The sequence below is a fragment of the Saccostrea echinata genome, unplaced genomic scaffold, assembly GCF_033153115.1.
Source record: "Saccostrea echinata isolate AGI-Se365-2 ecotype Australia unplaced genomic scaffold, CSIRO_AGI_Sech_v1 ptg000001l, whole genome shotgun sequence".
Classification (NCBI taxonomy): Eukaryota; Metazoa; Mollusca; class Bivalvia; order Ostreida; family Ostreidae; genus Saccostrea; species Saccostrea echinata.
This window is the reverse complement of record NW_026889750.1, coordinates 28,852,084-28,872,195: the sequence shown is the minus strand read 5'-3', so window position 1 is coordinate 28,872,195 and position 20,112 is coordinate 28,852,084. Positions and strand designations below refer to the sequence as shown.

Sequence of the window (20,112 nt, the reverse complement as noted above, 5' to 3'; positions counted from 1 at the left end):
AATAATTTCAAAACTTTTTAATTCTGTATTGCATATTTATGAAAAAATCATGACGATACTATCATTAATTACTTGCAATAGGATTAATCAATAAAATAAATGAATTGTGCATTTCCGTCCTCATTACCATCTTTCTTCAGCATCGACTAATACGAGGTTCGACATGGCAATTATAAATAAATATTTATCTTTTTATTCTGTCTTCAAATGCTGTACAGCTGGTCTGAAAAAAATTGTGATGGATTACCAGAGGAAATAAGATCTGATTTATTAGAATTAAATGTTCTGTATTTAAAAAAAAAAAAAACGGGCTGGCAATTTACGAAACAACAGTGGGTCGGGTTATTTAGCCGACCAAAATGGCAGTACAGGCTCCGACCGAGGACTGAGGAAGCTTAGGATGACTAATAAGAATGGTTGCGGCGAGTGTTTTGTTGTGGAGGTATTAGAAGAATGTGTAAGAAACATACGGTTAGTCGCCTAAGTTCAAATCTATCAAATTCAAAGTTTTAATTAAAAGATATCTACAATTCTACACTTGGACGATACACTGATACACAGTCATTTAGCTGGTACAATCACTAGTTTTAGCTACGTAGCTTGAATTACCTACATAGCTTTATTTACCTACCTGAAGTAGCTTTATTTAACTACTAAATCAAACATTTCTTTAATTAGCTTTTTTCTCAAGATGTGCACAAAATCGCACTTTCGTGCAGTGATAATTTTCAACTTTTAGCTCATCTGAAAACAATTCATTATGTTCATGAAAAAAATTCTCTTGAAAATGTGTCTTTTTCTGCGCAATTGCACTCAAAGTTATAAAAGTTTTAGGGCTATATACAACGCTCAGTTAATTTGTGACCAAACAGTTACTATTAACAAAGAAGATCAGTTCAGGTAAACTTGATAATTGATTGGTAATTATTCAGCACAATGTGAAGTAATCATACTTATCCATGCCTCACCGCACACAAAGTGGTGTATGGTTACTCAAACAGCAGAAATACTTCTGTATTCCGAATGTCGCAGACCCGCGCTTCACGACTCATGGTATTTTACCTTGCGCAGTTACGTCTGTTCCTCGCATGACATATCCACACATTTGACAACCAACAAGTCATGAACATGCATGGTACACATGTATGTATAAAATAAACAATTTAATTCATAGTTTAACTTGCTGTAATCCTTGTAACAACAATAAAGCAGTGGAGATACCAAACACCAAAACCAAAAAATATAAAACTCATTTTTTGTTTACACTGCAATAGACTGGAGTCATCTGGAAGAGGAAGTAGTTGTAGATAGAATTTTCTAATCATTAAATTGATTAATGTGCTTCAGACCCGGTTAAAGAGAGGTGTGGTGAGGGCTCGTCTGGAGACGCAGTTAGATTATTTAACTAATTTAAAAGTAGTTCGTGCCCCAAAGCTATTAAAGAGTTTTAAGACCGCGTTACAACATCCTGATGACTAAATGCACCCTCCTCCATCACATTAAAACCCAAGAAGATTATTATAAATTTATACTTGTACATAAACAAACTGATTGAAGAAATGCCCATGTAGAAAACGCATGGTTTTTTCTCGTCAATGTCGTAGCATTATACTGGTGGATGATAGTTGACATATTAGTATTGATAGAATACTTCCAATTACAATTACTTGTTTTTAATTTTAACCTAAAATCATTAAAGTCATGACTGTATTTGTAGACCCCTACAGTTTGGGGTATTTCGAATCCTGTGTGTACATGAGAGCAGATGAATAAAATACACATGCTGCACACTTGTTATATTAATTTTACATGTCAGATGTACACTCAATTTTTAGACAGGACCAAACTTTTACTAGTCAGTGTCGATCAGACATGCCTTATAAATGTTAAACCCTGTGTCCGAATGCATAAATATTTTTTACTTGTCTGATTCTGAACAGATTTAAAGAAATTTGTTGAATTTAATGAAGGCTAAATTAGCTATAAAAATAACTGACTTATTTAGATTTGTGTTATCATGAAGATAGAAATATTAGTTGCGCTCCTCCTCTCATTAGCAATATTTATCGAGGTATAACTGAGCGTTAAAGATGGAAAATTTATGCTATGCTACAAGTACATATTTTAACTTCAGTATCTTGAATCGTAGGATATCACAAAGATTTTTCTAGGACCCATTAGGTTCGATGTTTATATTCTACTCTAAAATGCTTAAAAATGAGTTTTTATACTACTAGTATCATTTACATTTTTGAAAAACATTTTTTAATAATTTTTTTTATCATGTTTTTGTCACAAATATAGTTTCACTATATATACCATGAAGAATTCACATCACATCAGAAACAGTTAATAACAAATGCCAGAAACAAATACAACAAAACAGAAACAGTTGTAACACCCTCTTGATCATCCTCATGTGCTTTTATGCTACATATTATAATAGTTCGGGTTAGAGATTTAATGCTGTTGGTTGCTAAGGCAAATATAAACAAAAAATGGGGCATAGTTCCTGGGCTCGACATTGTATGCTCATCCACTTGTCCAGTACAGGTACCAGTAAAATTTTTCATGAACAATTGATAATTACTGACCACTTGTCCGATTTGACAAGGGATATTTTTCTAGAAAGAATTTTTTTTAGCTGAGCATGAAAACTTAAAGAATTAAAATTTGTTGTCAACTTTTTATCGGAGGTTCAAAATGGAAACATGCCATGCATGCGGTTTGTAAATAGTTAAATGTTGATCCTGCTCGTAATAATGATGGCCCTGGTTGTCAAACTTGATCAGGAACAATGTTACTATGAAACTTGTCTGAAATATCTGATGTTTTTCAGGCATTTGTCACAATTTTAATTTTAATATTTAAAGTACCAGGAAGTTGACTACTTAGAACTACAGTAACTTTGAAACGTGTACTTTTACTGAAGGAAATTTGGGTTTTTATTATCTGGCAGGAGAGCTTTAGCAAAAGACAATTTAGGCTACAAAGGATAAGCAAAAGAAGGCAAAGAAAAATTTGAAGTCATATAGTCAGCTATTTCTTGTTACTATTTTTCTTTCATACATGTAATTATATAACATGATTTACATCTACTTTAGGATAGGATGATACAGTTTAGTAATTTGCAATAGATGTGTCCACTCAAAATCTCAAAAACAGACTCAATGAATGTATTATAGACTATTGTAATGTACAATATTTTTTCAAATTGTTAAATAGGTCTTTTATGAAATATTTTCATACAAGTAAAAGTTATGTTCAGACAAGTAAATTTCACAATCACTTACTTCGAGGGTAACATGCCAGAATATTTTCCCCAATTGTGTCACCCAATGTCGAATGCATATCTTGTCATTTAATTATTCAGTTTTATTTATTTCAATATATTAATATCCAAAAACATTATTGCTTACATGTATGTAATTGCTAGTCATGAGAACCCCCTGGAGATAAGCCTATTATGGCAATAGATGGGACTGAAAAAAAAAACCTTTGAGAAACAGATAATTGAGGTTTCAAGAATAGCGGGTAAAGATCATAAACTCACTGAACTTGAGCACTTAGACATATCCATGGTATTTGAGAAAGAGTTTTAAAATACATAAGTAAAACTGCCATTAACAATAAATTTTATTTCTCCATTTTTTATTTTAGCGCACCTGAGCCAAAGGCTTAAGAGAGGTTTTCTGATCAAAATTTGTCTGTTGTCTGTCACTGTTGTTGTTGGAGGCGGCAACATAAACTTTTCACATTTTCATCTTTTTCTCCAGAACCACTTTGCCAATATTAAACTTGCCACAGAGCGTCCTTGGGTAAAGGAAATTCAAGTTTGTTCATATGAAGGGCTACACACTCTTTCAAGGGGAGATAATTAAGAATTGTTGTAAATTTAATGGCATCTTTAAAAACACTTCTTCTCAAGAATCAGTGGACCAGAAAATGAAATTTCTCTGAAAGCTTCATTACTGTGTGCCAGAAAATGAAAATTCTCTGAAAGCTTCATTACTTAGTGTACATTCAGGTTTGTTTAAATCATGACCCCCCCTCCCCCCCCCCCCCCCCCCCCCCCAGGGTAGAGTGGGGCCACAATGGACAATCAACTTTTTACATATGAATAAATATACATCATCATGTGTAGTAAAAAAAAAAGTAGAACAGCAAGGCCATAGTGACTCGGGTGAGCATTGTTGCCCATGGCCACTTGTTCTTTTTACAGGCATTTTTTACTTTGACAAATTGCACTTTAATAATATAATTATAAGCTTAAATTGGATAATATTTTATTAACCATAACATTGTTATTCAAACTTTTGTGAAACTGTGAAATTAACTTGTCAAATGACTAGAAATTTCTTACTGAATCTAGATATGGATATACTGTTCTACAACATTTAAAATTTTACTGTGGCTCAGCACACATAAACATTTTTGGAGATCAATAACATTTTGTCGAAATCAAAGACAAAACCAAATGCTTGGGTATTTATTTACAAAGTTTGATTTGTTAATTTCTTACCATATGAATAATTTACCCTTTCTTTCCAGTAGTACCTTGTTATGCCATGCTTAGCTTAGAGCCAGGAATAGCAAATCAAAATGAACTTAGTCAGTTATTGTTCTTTGTAGAAAGAGACAATTTCTTTTCATGTTTTCTTTTTCGGTTTCTCATTTTAGGCCTACAGTATTTATTTTTTACTCAAATATTAGGAATATTATACTTGTGGGCAATCAATGAATTTAAGGAGTACTCTTTTTTTAGGTGCTCATGATGCAACTTCCTGGATGGTGTGTTAACTGTTTATCAGCATGTGAAATCCACATGATTGAAGGTATCTTACCTATCAGTAATATCAATTTTTTTTTTTTCACATAGCTCACCTGAGCACACTGGCTAGGAAAAAAAAAGCAAAAATCAGTACAGTATTGAAAAGTTTACAGGGAGGGGGGTGTTGAATTTTAAACTACCTGATGATGCTTTCATATCAATATAACAAATGGCTTTGTTGTTCTTGAGCAGCAGACTTTTTTCCCATATATTCATTTGTAAAAATTTGATCCCCCATTGTGGCCCCACCCTTCCCCCGGGGGCCCTCATTTGAACAAATTTCATTCTACACTACCCAAAGATGCCTCCATATCAATTTGACTAATCATGGCTTTTCTGTTCTTGAGAAAAAGACTTTTTCCTATATATTCCTCTGTAAACTTTGATCATCCATTGTGGCCCCAACCTATCCCCGTGGTAATGATTTGAACAAACTTGAATCTACACTACCTGAGGATGCTTCCATAAAAATATGACCAATCATGGCTTTGCTGTTCTTAAGAAGAAGATTTTTAAAGATATTTTCCTATATATTTCTATGTAAAACTTGGATCCCCCATTGTGGCCCCACCCTACCCTCGGGGGTCATGATTTGAACAAACTTGAATCTACACTACCTGAGGATGTTTCGGGTCCACATAAGTTTCATCTTTCCTGGCCCAGTGGTTCTTGAGAAGAAGATTTTTAAATGATGCCATTATTTTTTCACTAATTCCTAATTATCTCCCCTTGAAAGAGGGCGTGGCCCTTCATTTGAACAGACTTGAATCCCCTTTACCCAAGGATGCTTTGTGGCAAGTTTGGTTGAATTTGGCCCAGTGGTTCTTGAGAAGAAGATGAAAATGTGAAAAGTTTACAACAACAACAACGACAGACAACGGACAAATTTTGATCAGAAAAGCTCACTTGAGCCTATGGCTCAGGTGAGCTAACAACATATTTAGGTATAACTGATAACGAATTCTTCAAAGGTTTGACACAGTTTACCAACCTCATCAGAATCTATGCATTGACGAGGGCATGGTCCCATGGCGGGGAAATCTTCATTTCCGCGTATACAGCCCGGACAAGCCAGACAAGTATGGCCTGAAAGCTTACATCCTTTGTGATGCAGAGAATGGGTATTGTCTGAAAATGAAGCTATATACGGGTAAACCGACTACACCACCCAGCGAGAAAGGTGCCACCTATGATTTGGTGATGGACTTGCTCCGCAACCATTTTGCATGTGGACATGTACTTTACTGTGATAACTACTATGCCAGTCCAACCCTATTCATGGACCTTTGGTGTCTTGGTGTAGGTGCTACTGGCACAGTACGCCCAAATCGTCGTGGGATACCAGAAGCCATAAAAGAGGTTTACAATCATTTGCAATGTGCTTTTAACTGCACAATGATCGAGTCTAAAAATTATATCTTTTAGAATGCAGTATTTAAAAGATTATGATATAAACCTTGTGTACTTCATGCATCAGTGTCATTTTCTTGCTCAAAAAAGGTATATTTATACACAAAAGTCCTGAAATATCATTGGTTACTATATGTATTCAGGATGATTTCCTTGCACACTCCCAGATGGAGCATTATGCTTGAATATATCCAAATAACAAGCATCCGTTTTCTTTTAAATAAATTCTCATACCAGGAAAATAGTCCTAATGATGTTGACCTAGGATTGATTGTTGTTTTCATTCCTTTACATCCCTTGCCTGTTTATTTCAATTGACCTATGAGAAGTAACATGCCATTGACCTTAAGGCATCACTCTGCACCATTGAGCAGTGATAAATGTTTATCATGCCAAGTCATGATGTGACATGAGGTCTTTTTTAAAGGTCTCATCTGAAAGACCCATAAGTTTCTTTTCAAAGTGAATGATATGAGATTCTCAAGAATAACATCAAATATCAATATCAAAGGCTGGGCCAAATCCTCAGACCCTCAGTAAAAAAAATGGCATCATGAATTCACACATAGGTACATGTACATTGTACTAACAACAGAAGTTGTGGAGTGCTTTCAAGCTTTCCGAGTACAATACAAAGCAATGATAAAAAAGATTACTATTATAAATTAGTGACTAAGGTGTCACATAGAAATGCTTATCACATAAATTTCAGGTCCAGCTTGAAAGTAGAGGTGATGTGTCAGTTGTGTCGAATGGCCCTCTGACTGTGACAAAATACTTAGATGCAAAGCCAGTGTACCTTATAAGTACTGTAAGCCAATCAACACCAGTGGCGACAGGAAAGCATAACCACCGGGATGAGGAGTTGGTGAAACCTCTTGTAGTCCACAAGTACAACAGCATGATGGGGGCTGTGGATCGGCTAGACATGGTGGTCTCAGCAGCAAAACTAGAGATCAAGACCATGAAGTGGTGGAAAAAAGTCATTTTCCACTTAATCACCTTGGCAATAGCTAATGCATACACTCTGTACAAGGAAAACTCACCAGAAGAGTGTATACTCACTCACAGACACTTCAGAAAGAAGCTGGTCCATGAGCTCTTGGACAGCTCAGGGGGTAAATTTACACAAAATTGCTTTTAATTCTAATGATGGTAAATAACATAGCTTTAAAAAGTCTCCCTTTAAGCCAGAATATTCCACTTCATTTCAGACATAAAAATTGCATGCATAAAATGATTTTCTTTAGAGTTTCATACCAAAGTCATTGGGAGGCCTGGAGGGAGATCAATTGAAAGGTTGACCGGCAGGCACTTTCTGGGGAAAATTTGCAGAGACAGACAGAAGGCACTATGTAGATCTTGTATTGTATGCTGTAAGGCTAACAGCAAGCCAGAGTTGGGAAGAAAAAGACCTGGAAGGCAAACCTCCTACCAGTGCACCCATTGCCAAGTGGCACTTTGTGTAGAGCCATGTTTTGAACTGTATCACACGAAGTCAGACTACTTGCTTGCTTACAAAAGACTTAAACCTGCAGAAGTCACAGAAGAGTGATGATCATGATCTAGCTATCGTTAAATATGTGATATTCATACTCATCTCCTATGATGATCAATGACTTAATATATTTACTTGCTTGTCTTTAAAAATATGCAATTAATTTCTTGTCCATAACCAGTATTAAGTGATTTTTTCAATGCATCAATTTGTACAGTTAAAAAATCTAGCACATTTACAGAGCATAGTAATGTTATTGAGATTTACACTTCTCTAATAATTAAAAAAATTACATCTCTCCAACAATATTTAAAAAAAAAAAAGGCTCAGAGGAAGACTAGTGCATGCACTACTTAGGTTACCTTCTATAAATAGTTATCACATTTCAAGATTTAATGGTAGTACTTTTATCTTCAAGATTTGACCCTTATTTTGGTTACCATGGTAATACAATTACAGACTGAACAAAAGAAAATTGAATAATGGGAAAAAACCTAAATAACTATACATTAACAAATTCAGTATATAATAAAAGGAGTCTATAACATTTGCAAGTAAGTACATGTTTCATTTATTATGTTTCTGCAGTTTGTTTTTTTTTCATGTTTCTAGAGTTGCAGTGTTAAAACATGTACTTGAAAATGCTTGAATACAATTTTCTTCTCATTTATTTTTCATTAATTTAATACTTGTTATATTCTAATATTATCAATTTTAGAAGCCAACATTTTTTTTATACCTCAGGAGTGTGTTTTAATTAAAGAAATTTATGATAAACTTTCAAAAACTGAATATTTTCTCTTTTTTGAAGAAAAATGTTACCATGGCAACAGTAAAATAAGCCTAATTTAAAAAAAAAGAAATCAATCAAAAGTGCTTGATACCTGAAATATATGTGACAAATTTGAGTCAAATCGATTGCCTGTAACAAAAAATAATCCCAGTCAAATACATCATTGTTATAATTTTGTTAATGTTCTAAAACAACTCAGTCCTGCAGTACAGGTCACTGAAAATCAATTCAGCACACAAAGGGTTAAAAGCTGCATAAGGAATTATTTTATTTCTGGTCTCAAATTTTTGTCCAAGCATCATTCATTTTTTCTTCATCTTTTATCTAGTGAGGGTCATATTAATTGATTAATTTAATCAAGGCTTTATAGTAAAATATAGTGAATTGTTTTCTTGTGTATGACCTTTAAAGGGGCATAGACTCAGATTTGAAGTTAATATTTTCTAAAATTTTTGACTAGATCAAGACATATGTGTGGCTATAGTATTTCACAGGGAAATATCATAAAAAACTTATTTTACCTGGAAATTATTGAAACTACGAATTTAGGGACGCATTTGATTGACACATCCTTGCACTTTCACAAAGTAAAACTTCATCCTTGATACTTAAAAAAAGTAGAAATTTTGTTGTGTTTTAATGAAATAGATTAAAGATAAAATCCAGAAAATTCACAGTTGAAATGTGAGAAAGCAAAACCAACTCATCAGTATTGTCAGTCCGTGCTCAGTGATGTGTGCAGAGTTTAACAAATTGATCACACCCAATGGAACGTAAACTGTTTTGTGTTCAATTTGTTAAACTCTTCACACATCACTGAGCACGGACTGGCAATACTGGTTAGTTGGTTTTGCTTTCTCTCATTTCTTCTCTTAATTTTCTGGATTATATTTTTTTTTAATATTTTTTCATTAATATGTATCAAAAAACCTATTTTTCTTAAGTATTAAGGATGAAGTTTACTTGTGAAAGTGCAAGGATGTGTCAATCAAACGCATCCCAAAATTCATAGTTTCAATAATTTACAGATAAAATAAGTTTTTTATTATATTTCCATGTGAAATGCTATAGTCACATATATGTCATGATATAATACAGACAATTTGAGAAAATATTTCAAAATGTCGAATCAGTGTCTATGTCCCTTTAAGAGTAACAGGTAACTTCACTTTTGAAAATAATTTTTCTTATTTCAGGAGAAGTCTCCCTTGTTAAAGATCAGCAACGGCAGATAAACAATGCATGATGCAATCTGCTCACTAAAAAGATTACAACAATACACCCCATGCATGTATTTCTACCTATCACCTATGTAACCTTTGTCATGCTCTTCAGAGAGGTAAGAAAACAAAATAATTATGAAAAAAAATTTTGGTAAAAGTGACACTTAGAGATCACTTTATCTGTTTGTCTGTCTGTCATACCCTAGCTCCTGAGAACTGTAAGAGGAATGGATTTGATACTTTGCACTTGCATTGCTTGGCACTTTGGCTTTTGTAAAATACCATATACAGTCAAACTTGTTTACATTGAAATTTAAGGGACCTTGAGATTTATTTCAAATTAACCGAATTTCATTATATCTGTGTGCTATGAATTACATAAAAAATGTAGATACAGTTGAACTTCATTATCTGGAACACTGATATCTTGAATACCATGGATATGTCAAAGTGATTTGCTGTCCCAACCACTTATTCTTTAAGTATTTAACCCTCGATATCTCGAATCCTCAGATATCTCGAAGTTTTTTCTCGGTCCCTTCAAGTTAGAGGTAACGAGGCTTGACTATACAGTAAAAAAAATATACATGTGAGAATTCATATTTTTTACATAACATTACATGCAGTGTTTCAAAAATGTCCTAAATTTTTTTTACTGTTTTATTTTATTTTATTTTTTTTTTTGATCTGTGTTAGAAAACTATCAAGACTATTTATACATGAAAAAAGTTTGTCCTGAACATTTCCGCATAGATGCAATGATTTGTCAGGTTCAAATCTATAGAACAGCCCTGTCTCATCAGCATTGAAAACATATGCTTCATATACTTCAATTCAAGAAGTTTATTTTCCATTTACTTAATTACAGTGGATTTATTTACTCCGGCACTTTCTCCACTAGGGCTGTGTCAATATATTGATTAATCAATACATATCAATATTCAGGAATTTATCGTATCGACAAACTAACTTCCAATACGTATTGGGATTAGACAGTTTTTCTTATAATTCTGTGAAAAAGTTGGGAATTTCAGTCACCAAAGATAATTTTTAACTGTTTTTAATTAAAACTGGTCAATAAGGCCAAAGTTTTTTTTTCAATTGGTTTACGATTCCGCCGACCCTAATTTTCACCAGTCATGAAAATAAAAATAATGTCTTTTTCCGAAATATTTTTCCGGATTTTTCTCAGCTGAACTGGTGGGTTTTAAATTTTAGAATACATCTTAGTCAAATAAATGTATATAAATATATGAGCCCTTTACAAACATTTAGGTGACCGTAAATAAACACATGTGCAAACCAAAAATGGCGGTTCTGTCATGTAACAAGGTAATTCCTCACTGAAAGCAATGACACACACTTAAAAGAACTTTTTCTGCATGGAAAAGTGAATAAAATCTTGGATGTATGATCCCTTTCTCTAATTGCGATGTCTCAATTGGCTAAATTCATACCGTAATATTGGAGAGTGTATGCCCAACCCTGATCGACCTAGCAGACACGGATACACCTATAGATAACAGGGATTTATCAGTGCCTTCTCATGGGCCGAAATTCGGCCTCATTCCCAATTGAAAATGAGTTCAGTTTTTCCAATTTGGCAGTATTTTTTCCCAATTGGTGAACAATGCTTTTATTTTTAATTATCTTTGGAAAAAAGTAAAATTGTCAGTAATTTTCATCTATTTAACTCATTTAGCAAAGCTACAGTCATAACACATGTTTAAAAACACTGAAAAAACATCGCCAACTTTTAATCCGAATTTCCTCCGTTTTTCTAAAAATGATGATATTGTGTAATTATATAGATTTATTAAGTTATTTCCACCTACTCTATTGATCTGCATGTGAATAGGACTTTTAGAAAATGTGTACTTAGTATAAGTTTTGCAGGAGGTTTATAATCTCCAGAAACAGATACTATAATGACCTAAATTGAAATCTCATACACACATGTACATGTACTACCCTAAGTTGTAAAAATACTTTATACTCATTGAAGTCCATTTTACCTTTATTAGTCTATTATTCATAATTGATCTTGTATCATTGTATGATGAAGATGGATCATATTTAATTGTCGTTTGGTTGCCCAAATTAGAGTTCATGCTGAAATGTTAAATGAATTACCCCTGAATACGTGATTTAAGCAACATTTTAAAAAATTTTCCAATTTCATCAAATAGCCGATAATTTTTTCCCAATTCCCCCAAAATGGTGTTTCCCAAAATCATAGGCTGATAAATCCATGGATAATAGTGAAGCCAATTTAGTGTTGAGAGATACATCTTAGTTGAAGTAAAGCTGACTGGTATTTCACTGGATAAATTCAAATGTGTATAAAACATTTTGTTAATTTATAGAAGTAATTTTAATATACAAATCTTTGCAAATTTGATACTCAATTGAGATCAGAGCCCTCTGAATTACTATAAAGTAAATAATGAGCATTGCCTACTGTGCGGGTACATAACAAAATTTAAAGAAGGACTTGATTGAGAAATTATTGGAACATTAAATTTGATAGCTGCATGATCAAATTATTATAACTTTTATTTCAACGTTAATTACTTTCAATATTGTTAAACAATTAAATTGTATTTTTCTTCAATCTAAATTTAACTTAAATTTGGATCCTTATTTTTAGTTTGTGGGTATACTGAGGTTTATAACACATCACCTATCACTGAAGAGCACAAAAAGAAGTTGAACATCATGAACCAAGCACTGATTGATAAACAAAAATCAGAACTAAATGAAAATGACATTCAGTCTAAAGTTAGAAATGAATTAAAATTAAATAAAAAGAGTTATGTGATCTAGACAATAAAACTTAAAAGTACTATTGATGTGTATTATTTTCATTAAAATAAACATTGCTGGTATTTTAAAATGAAATTGTTGAATCCTAAATTATTTTTATTTTTATTTTTCGACCACCCAATGCATTTTTTGGAGACAGAAAATCGTAAACCAACAAAAATAAAAACTTTGGCCTAATAAAATAAACATTAAGGAGATAGCACATCTTAATTAACTATTGCAAAATTCATATACAACTATATTTTAACATATTAGATTTTCAGTCATTAAAAGTTTGAATTTGAAGTGTTCTTTGTAAAGACAGTGAGACATATGAACTTCCAATTTGGTATTAAAACACCCAGTTTTTATCAAATTTATGCATTAAATGATTTACAAGACCTTTTTGCTAGACTTATTTAAGAATCCAATATATTGCATATTGCTTTATAAAATATCTTATCGAAATATTTTGGTCAATACACAGCCCTATTCTCCACACACCAATGTACACATGACACCCCTGCGTATTTTATCCATGTCGGTTTTAATGCCGTAGATAGAAAATAAAAATGGGGACTAATATGTTCCGGTGAGAAATGCTCAATTATTATTATTTTATCTATACAACACATAATTAAATTTGTACAGGTCCACCAACATCAAATCACCTGTGAAAAATTAACACGTGCTAGACTTTATATATAGTCAGTCACCTGAGTCCATGCGTCGCAATCGGCAACTTCAATGTACCCGTTATCAAAACTGGTTCAGCAGACCCCAAAATCACTTCAAATTAACAGAGTTTTTCAAGTTAACCGATTTCAATCTAAACGAGTATTTATTGCAAAGAAACTGTACCAGCATTTTGATTTTATAAAATCACTCTGGCGGTTGATTGAATTATTATTATTTTTTTCTTTGTTTTTTGATTTTGAGAGGCAGGATTTTGATAATTAGCATTTATATCACGTTACTGTATATGAGCTCATGACACTGTACTTTGAAACTGTATGCAATATAACCACACAAACTGAAATTTAAATACAATGAAAAGACATCAGGATGGGTATACCAAAAGTATCGTTATAGAGTGAATAGAGAGTGAAATCTCTTTTGGAAGATATCTGGGATAAAGGTATATTTATTAAAAATAATTATTTTAATTATTATACCCCCATTCCGAAGGAGAGGGGGGTATACTGTTTTACCCATGTGTGTCTGTCTGTCTGTCTGTGTGTCTGTCTGTCTGTCCCTAACAAATATTTCGTCTCAGTTTTCTCGGCAACTACTCATCGCAGATGCTTGAAATTTTAGCACACACTTTATTGAGGTATGCCATATGGTGGGATTCATTTTTGTACGAATCCAATGTCAACTTCCTGTTTATCTGTGTGTCTTTCCATACCATACATAACAAATTTTGATCGCAATTTTCTCAGCAACTACTGATTGCAGATGCTTGAAATTTTAGCACACTCTTTGTTTAGGCATGTCATATGTTGGGATTCATTTTTGTACAAATCCGATGTCAACTTCCTGTTTATCCGTGTGTCTGTCCGTACCATACATAACAAATTTTGGTCGCAATTTTCTCAGCAACTACTGATTGCAGATGCTTGAAATTTTAGTACATTCTTTGTTTAGGCATGTCATATGGTGGGATTCATTTTTGTACGAATCCGATGTCAACTTCTTGTTCATCCTTGTGTCTGTCCATAACTGAACTTGTGTATATTCACATCAGAATGTATATTCACATCAAAGCGGGGGTATTACTAGTGAACATTGGCTCACAGACTTCTTGTTAATTTCAATTTTATAATTCACTTTAGCTTTGAAGGGTGGAGAATCATATATCTATTGTCAGATTTTTTTATGATAAATGCTATTCTGTATGGGTCTTACTATTTGTGGATTTTTTTTCTTTGCTATATAAGGGCTATTTTGAAATTATAATGAGACATTTACTTTTACTCCATAAAAGAAAGACATAAATTCATGAAAATTTGTCAACATTTTCACAAGAACAAATAAAACAGCTATGCAAAATTTCTAATTGATAGGATAATTAGACATGTCCCATTGGAATTATAAACTTGCATATGTCTATTGACCTAAAGCATCATTGCTTCTTCATTTTCATCTCATGCCAGCCATAGATCTTTACCATGTTGAGACAGTCTGGAAGCTTTAATGCTTCTTTCTCTGACATCATAGAGACTACTCAACTGATTGAGATGAAACCTTTTTAGGGTTAACAGGCATGTTATGTAGATGTGCAGAAGGAAGGTCATTTTACCCACACTTACATGCACATGCGTGCGCGTGCAAGGAGTGAAATGACTGAAGCAATTAAAACACCATTAACCTTCCTGTTTTTTTTATGATATGCTTTGAACTTCATTGTATAAACTTATATTAGTGGTGTAGACAAGAAGAGGTGGTTGAATTAGCAAGAAAGCATGTGCATGCATGTGTGCTTTGCTCTGTTTGACTGACACAAAAAATCTCAATAACCTTTTTTTTTTTGATGAAATGCTTTGAAATTTAAAACATAGTCATACACAACAAGGCTCTACATTTTGATATAATATATGAGATATTGTGAAAACACGCTCATGCAAGTGTGCTGCAATTTGATTGGCTTAAACTTTCAATGGCTGTTACAGTAGTAACTTTCTTAGTTTTTAACAAAACTGGATGGAATTTACAATATAGATAGGTGTATTGGGTTCCTACATTGTGCTACTCTGAAAATTGAATGCACGAACGTGGATTCTGATTTGCTAATACTTATATGGCTGTATCTCTCATAGTTTTCAATGAAAATCTTTAGATTTCTTACATAGCTATTTATTGTGAGTCTCTTCACGAGGAAGGAATATGAAATATTTAGAAAATATGGGCATGTGCATGCGCTAGCGGTGTAACGATACAGCAATAAATCGATCGTATTGATCGCAAGGGCTGATGATACGCGTATCGCCATGTATGTATTCTGATACAGTAGAAGATAATTTTCATTGTTTTGTTTGTAACTTCTACATACAACCTAACAAATTTTAATGTTTTAAAATGGCTGAAAAAAGGTAGCAAAGAAAAAATACAATATCAAGACTATAAATCCACCTTTTGTTAACTTTGATAAGGGTTATCAAGATATTCTTTGTATATTTTCTATAACTTTGGAGTTAGCAAAGAATTATATGTTAAGATAAAGCTTAATTCAATTGGTGACAGCTGTATCGTGGTACATGTTGTATATCACATGACCGTATCATGATATGTATCATATTGTTAGGTAGTTTGCAATACTCAGGCCTAGCATGTGCTGAAATCCAATTGGCTAATACTCGAAGAACTATACCAGTGTTGTTTTTCGAATAAATACTACTGAAAATAAAGTATAGATTTATTAAACAAAAGAATTGCATAATTAAATGAAGCCTGTAATGAATGGGGCCAATAAGAGAATGGGGAAATGTCTGGGGAACATCTGAAACAGTTCTCGTTACAGTTAGCACTAGTTGTTATTGTTTAAGCAGATCTTTTAGTCTGGAAAAGAGTTCTCCACAGAGCTACGTAAAATTCTATAGGTATGCTTGCTGTGTCGCGTTGACGTCAAAATCTATTTTATTGATGTAATCAGATATCTATACCAAGCTTAGATTTTTTTATGATCTCCGTATTTCTGATTGAAATTCTAAGAAGCTTGCACAAAATGAATTGAAATGAAATTGAAAAAATAAATACCGATATATAATTTGAATTATTTTCGCTCTTGCTGTATATTGGTCCACTGGGAGTTTGAACATAGGTATAACATATTTCAATATATGATTTCGTGACGGCACCGGGTACCCCTTCTATTTACCTATTAATATACCATTGAAAAGAAGAAATAAAATATTTGTAAAATATTTGTTGCTTTTATTAATTCTTAGTGTTTTTCAAACATATATGCCATTTTTCACCAAAAGGCATTACTTGGAAAGAAAAATAAACACTATGTACTAATAATCTCTTAACAGCCCTCATAATGCTTGTATCAAATAATATTTGACCATCTTAGATTTTCTTTTAATCTTAAATGATGCTGTTCATCAGGTGACACATGTGTTCCTTGGAACACTCTTTTAATTTTAGCTAGCAAGATTATTTGGACTTAAAAGTCAAGTTAATAATCTTTTAACAAACATTTTCTTCTGTCATGTTTAATTCATAGTCACTAGGCTACACTGAAATTTCCACTCATTGCTTTTCAGTCATCGACGGGAAAAGGAATTACCGGTAAGTTGACAGGACTTTCCACACTGTTTCTGGTAGCAGCTTATGATTGAATTGATGGTAGAAGACATGGCCCACTTAATCAAAGGTAAATCTCATGGAATAGTGCTAATAGTACTGATATTTTTTTTTACTCTGTTTTGCATTGAAGCTTTAGGTCAAAGGCAAATTTTCTTTGTGTGGATTCTTTTATTCTTCTCAGAATGTGTGGCTGCTAATTGAGCCATAGCTGTCTGTTTTCTTTGAGAGTCAAAGAATTGCAGCAAGTCTTCTAGGTTTTCAATGAAATTTCCTTGTTTTTCAGATAATCTGTATAGAGTGGCACCTTAACCACCACTGGTGAAATAGAAGATGACTAGTGGATGGTCATCACTTTGCAGCTCACTTTCACTTTCTGCAGCCCATCTCTTCTCATTCACAATCATTGTCTTTGGAGGAATGGTGACAGTGCAGTCCTCATGACTGGGCAGGTAACTTCCTTTCCTTTATTTCTCAGCTTTCACCTTTCTTACAAAATTTATTTCCATAGAACACTGCTACAATATTCTTCCTCTAAGAACACAGTATATGTCACTTGGGTAGCAGCTTAGAATTGGGTTTTCCCAATGGCACTGAAGGTGGCATTTTGTATTGAGCATCTCCTTCCACTCTGATACGTGTATCAGGAGTTCCCCATTTTTCATTTAGATCCTGAATGTTCTGTTATATATTCATCATGCTGGTCTTCTACCCCCACAATAAAGGTTGGGGGAATATATAAGAATCACCTTGTCAGTCTATCGGTGCCAACTTGTTGGTCATTGGAAGCTCAAACTTGGTACAAAGAATGTTTATGACCTGTTGGTGTGTCAAGATCTTGACCCAAGGTCATTCCAGCTAGTTCAACAGGGTTTGACACTAAGGCATGTTTGACCCAGTCTAGTAAATGAGTAGTCCAGTCGTGTAAAAGACCAATTGGTCGTATTGATAAAATAACTGTTGAACCCCCATTTCAGTCCTTCAAATAAATTATCTAAAAACTTTTAAAGAAAGGACAAGGTATGGTAATGGCCGAATCTGGCCCCTTATTTGATGTAAAAGTCAGAACACAGTTAACTGTTGCAACATTCTAAAAGACACCCCAAACCAGGGGCCAAAAAGGGATCTTAGCCTATCTTATCCTTTCTTATATGTTAGATTGTAAACAGTCATTGCTCTGTAAAGAAAAAATCCCCACATGTCCCAATCACTATTTTTAGCCACAGCTGTTATTAACAAGTCAAGGGCAAAACTACTTTTGTTCAGTACAATGTTTCAATATGATGTAAATAGTTAAGTTTAGTATAGTTTTAAACTAATTTATTAATATTAACGATAATTATTTTATGAAAGTTTGTTGAATCTTTAAGGCTTATATTGCTCAAATGTCCTGATGAACCCGACATGATTGGCGGGATCCCATCAAACAGTCTGTCAAAATTCAAGGTCACTGACAGAAATGATATAAACTTCTTGTCCAGGATATCAGTTTGCAACGGAGAATCATTGAAGCTCATTCTTGGTACAAAGATTATTGAAGACCTGAGAGTGTGTCATGACCTTGGCCCATGGCAATTCTGGCAAGTTCAAGGTCACTGGCTTAAAAGGTATAAAACACTTGTGTAGGCTGTAACTTTGTAATGGAGAATCATTGGAAGCTCTTACTTGCTACAGAGATTGTTTATGACCTGGAAGTTTGTCTTGACCTTGACCAAGGTCATTCTGGCAAGTTCAAGGTCACTGGCAGATAAGAGATAACATTCTTGTCCAGTCAATAACTTTGTAACTGAGCTTTAATTTGCTACAAAAATTTTTTTCTGACCTGAGGGTCATTGTGACAAGTTCAAGTTCAAGGAGAAAAATTGGATGTCCATATTTCACTCTTAATTTAATCATGTCCAAAGATCTGTCTTTTTTTTACCAAAGTCATTTTGGTAAGTTCAAGGTCACATTTACACATTCTAAATAAAAGAATTGCAGCAGGGTTATAACCTTATTATTTTGTTAGCTCGCTCAAAGCTCCTTTAGCTGACATAAGTGATGTAATAATTTTTCTCACTTTGTTTCAGGTCTACTGCATGTTGACAGCTGATACTTGTTCTCTATTTACTCCGAGAGGCCTACTACACATTGTACCTCAGTTATGACTGTACTCGTGCTGGCTTCTATGATGTTAATTTCCTGTACCTGCACTGCGTTAAACTTGGTCAATTCTGTTACTGTCGAACACCAACAGATGAAAATAAGATTTAGCTGATCCTGCCAACATTGTGACATAAGCGGTCCAATGTCCAATATCTCACTCTGCAGTCAAACATAATTTTTTTTGTATGAACGCTCAGTAAAACATTGGAAATGTTAGACTTTTTTAGTATTGATTTATATAGTTACATATTTTTAAAATAATAACAATTCTTTTTATTGATGTATGTTTAAGTATGCAAAAATGAACATTGATGATATTAAAGGTGAGGTATTTATTTGTGATTTATCTTCTGAATAAAATTTTATATCAATAATTTATGCTCTTGTTTATACAAACTGCAAATGAGGCTTTCTATTCATTAGGAACTGGACCCATAATTACTTCCTTAAGGAGAAATGCCACACCAAAATTTAATTCGATTGGTCTTAAGACATCCATGTTAAGGAAGCTCTAAACGCTTTTTGGGCTTTGAGAAAAATATATCATGTAAAGGTGCACATATTCAGTGTATCAAGTTCATTTTCAACATAAAGTACCTGCCTTATTTCTGCAGAAAAAATGTTCAAAGACAATGAACTATTTGTGAACAGAAATCAAATGTTTTTTACTTGCATCAGGAAAATTAATGGAAATAATGTATTCAATTACTTAATCTTGGTCTAACATAACATTAAGAATACTTTAATTCATTAGAAATTGTGTCATTAACTGTAGATTCCCATTTATACTATTTTTCTTCTAAGGGCAAATCACCCAATAAAACTACCCTACAAATAGAACTCTTTAGTGTGCAGTGTTTAGAGCTTCCTTAAGTCATGGTTTCAGCATTGAAAGGGCTAGCTCTTAATTATGTTAAGAATATTTATAAGAATTTTCTCCAATTTTTCATAGAAAATGAAAAAAATTTTTATTTGCAAATAAGATGCTTTATAGTTAAAAATTTGATGTTAATGAATGCATAATATAAATATCTCATAAAATATGTGAAGAAAAGCCAGATAGACATTTTAATTTTTTTACTAAAATTTTTTTTCGGAA

General features: G+C 33.2%; 1 long non-coding RNA gene across 1 annotated transcript; it reads left to right on the top strand.

Annotated features, from left to right (window-relative positions):
* Positions 1-364: 364 nt before the first annotated feature.
* Positions 365-19,046, top strand: LOC133175386 (uncharacterized). The gene is made up of 6 exons (XR_009719277.1): positions 365-471; positions 4,766-4,835; positions 9,729-9,871; positions 16,829-16,938; positions 17,155-17,320; positions 18,938-19,046. It is a non-coding gene; the product is annotated as an uncharacterized LOC133175386 (long non-coding RNA).
* Positions 19,047-20,112: the final 1,066 nt, after the last annotated feature.